Below are 3,300 nucleotides of genomic sequence, written 5' to 3'. Positions count from 1 at the left end.
CCCCGCCCAAAAAAAAAAAAAAAAAAAAAGGAATGGCTGGTTCAGGCCGGCTCTTGCGGTGCAGCGGTAATGCACTGCTCAAGGGAAGTGGACCCCACACGGCAGCCATGGTTAGAATCTATAGTCTGATCAGCCTGAAACATGCTGGACATGCACGTGAGTGCCTAGGATCCGTGCGCAGGATCTTAATGGCTAGAGGACTACAGGAAGGGAATCGCAGTCTGACCAGACTCTGCAGGGGCTAATCTCACTCTATCTCTCTCTCTCTTTCACATACATACCCACACACACATTACTCATGTGTATGTACATACTCCATCATGAAGAAAAATAATGTAAGGAAAAAAAAAATTGACCCCCAAACAGAAGTTAGTAAACCAGGGCTCTTTTGTAAGTGAGTGATGTCAGAGCATAGTCATATTACACATATGTAATATGATAATAATGTGCTTCATATTGTCTAAGGCTGCTTTCATATCACAGACAGAGCTGAGTGGTTTTCCTCTGTGATAACTACTCAGAGACAACACAGTCTGCAAAGCCCAAGATATTATTATCTGACTCTTTACCAAAAAAATGTTTGTTGATTCCTAATCTAGGGTAATTGCCCAAAACAGCACAATATTATTTTTTCCCTCCCTCCCTACACCTATACAATATAATACACAGATATGAATACCTGTATTTTCATATCTCTGGTGAAAAAAGAAATAATTAATACCAAAGCCATGTGTGTTTCTCCTCCTTCCAGCCCGTCATATTCTTCTATATTCTACCTCTACCCTCCAGAGGTAACTGCTATCCTGAATTTAGTGTTTATTCTCTCTCACCTATTTATATATTACTACATACATGTGTCCCAAAACAATATATAGAACTCATTTATACTATTTAAAAATTTACAGAAATACAAAGCTATATGTATATTTCAGTTTGCGTTTACCTTTTCTTCCTTTTTTTTTTTTTTTTTTAAGTTTTTGCCATAGGGCATGTGAGCTCATTGGAGAGAGACAGAGAGATACAATGAGAGGTAAATTAAGAAATCACCCTGTCTTCCATTCTCCTCCTCGGATTTTTGGGCACACATGCACATGTGCCCAGTGTGATTTTCAAGCATCCAGGTCCAGGATTTGAATTGCAGTCAGCCATGTGGGAGTCCTGTTCTTTAATCACTACACTACCCACTGGCCCCCATTTACCTGTTCATTTGACATATATCAGTGATGATTATAACTCAAGTGCAAAATTCCACTTAATAGCTCTATATAATTTCATTTTATGGATGGTCTAAAATTTATCATATATTTGCCTGCTAATGGACATTCCAGATGTTTCCAAGTATGTGACAGTACAATAACATTGTCCACAGTCTCCGAATACCCTGAAGGCTGACTTGTTGGATCATAGAATGAGCAGCTCAAATGTGACTAGACAGTATGTGATAGCACCTAATGCTCCAGACCCTCACCAACACTTGGTATTGTCAGATTTCTTAACTGTTGCCAATTTAAAGGGTAGAAACAAGTCTTTTTTTTAAAAAAAAGAATTACTTAATTTTATTTATTATTTTAATATATTTTTTATTTGCTATAGGGCATGTGTGCTCACCAGAAAGAGACAGAGACAAAGTGAGAAAGCAAGAAGCAAGGTCTGGGATTTGAACCATAATCAACTATGTGAGCATCCAGTACCTTAAGCGCCATGCTACCTGCTGGTCCAGCAAGTCTTATTTTTATAACAAGAAAGGAAAGGGATCTGTAGGGTGGAATTTAAAGTACTTTTCATACCCTATTATGGTTCCGAACTTGGAAAATACAGAAAGTCAATAAGACATGAGATGTGTTTTGGTATACTTCTATTCTTCAAACTAAATCAATAAAAATGTACCCCAGTCTTTCAATAAAGCAAAATATTAAACATACTAATAGGAAACTAAAAAGAGAGAAAAACAGCAGAAGAGTTCTCATCTCTCACACTCTAAAGGAGTTACTTTAAATAAAAGGCCATTCTCATCTCTCACACTCTAAAGGAGTTATTTGAAATGAAAGGCCAGCAGATTAGGCACTAATTAAAAACTGTAGTTATTTGGACCAGCAGGTGGCATAGTGGTTAAGGTGCTGGACTCCCACATGACTGATCACAGTTCAAGTCCCAGATTTAGCAGCTTGAAACTCACATCGATGTGTGTGTGTGTGCTTAAAATCTCTGGAGGAGAATGGAGGAGCAGGGATTGTGGCATGGCCATCCTTCCCCTTGGTGGGGGGCGAGGGGGGGGGAGATTTCTCACTTTCCCTCTCTGTCTCTCCAGCAAGAACATGTGCCCTATACCAAAAACTCTGAAAAACAAATAAAACAAAAAAAAACAAACCTGAACCTCACTGTACAGTTCCACATATGTGAAATTCTAGAAAGGGAAACTAATCTATAGTGACAGAATGATTGCTGGGCACTGCTGGAGACTGGGTGAGAAGGGCACAAAGGAACCTTTGGGGGTGGTGAAAATATTTTAGAACTTAAATGTGAAATTACATGGTATATACATTTGTCAAACCCAGTGAACTGTGCACATCAGGTAATAAGTATATTTTAGCTTAGCCACTGTGGGCATGACATTAAAATGTGGTGCTCCACAAGTTGGGATCATCAGGAAGGCTCAGGTTCCATTCTCCTCCAACCTAAAGGCTGAGGACAGCAGCATGTAAACCCAGACTTGGGAGGCCAAGGTAGGAGGATATCAAGCTCAAGGCTGGCTTAGGCAACACAGTAAGCCCCGTCTAAAAGGCAGCCAAGTTTGATGGTGTGCATCTATAATCCCAGCTAGGAGGTCAAGGCAAGAGGATCATGATACAGCAAGATCCTGTCTGGAAAAAAGAGTGTATTTTATTGAATGTGACTCATACGTTAAAGTGTTAATCCTCATGTCTTTAATTGGAAGAGTTAAGGGGACATGTCTATGAACAAAACTACCCAGTGAAAGATTAGAAAGATTAGAAATTGCTCCTCTTAACTTCTCTGCCAAGCACATAAATTGGTCTGATGAAAGAGCATAGATTAATAGCTATAAGGACTACAAATGACAATAAAATACTTGTTTATTAGAACAGAAGGATCAGGCCAGCCTGCTGCCTAGTCGTTAAGGGAGCTGGATCCTACATTGCCAACCACAAGGTTCAAGTCCTGGTCCGGCAGTTTGAAAAATGCATGTGTATACGTGCCTCAAATCCTGACACAATGGAGAAGTAGAGAAGGGATTGTGGTATATCACAACCCACAGGAGGGCTCTTTCTCCCCCTCTCTCTT

General features: G+C 39.7%; 1 protein-coding gene across 1 annotated transcript in view; it reads right to left on the bottom strand.

Annotated features, from left to right (window-relative positions):
- RRAGD (Ras related GTP binding D) overlaps positions 1-3,300 on the bottom strand; it is an 87,386-nt gene that overhangs the window by 31,359 nt on the left and 52,727 nt on the right. The gene's annotated exons all lie outside the window — the stretch shown is intronic.

Source organism: Tupaia chinensis, unplaced genomic scaffold (genome assembly GCF_000334495.1).
Source record: "Tupaia chinensis unplaced genomic scaffold, TupChi_1.0 Scaffold000444_1, whole genome shotgun sequence".
NCBI classification, from domain to species: domain Eukaryota; kingdom Metazoa; phylum Chordata; class Mammalia; order Scandentia; family Tupaiidae; genus Tupaia; species Tupaia belangeri.
The sequence above is the reverse complement of the archived record's forward strand: the minus strand, read 5'-3'. Positions and strand labels throughout refer to the sequence as shown.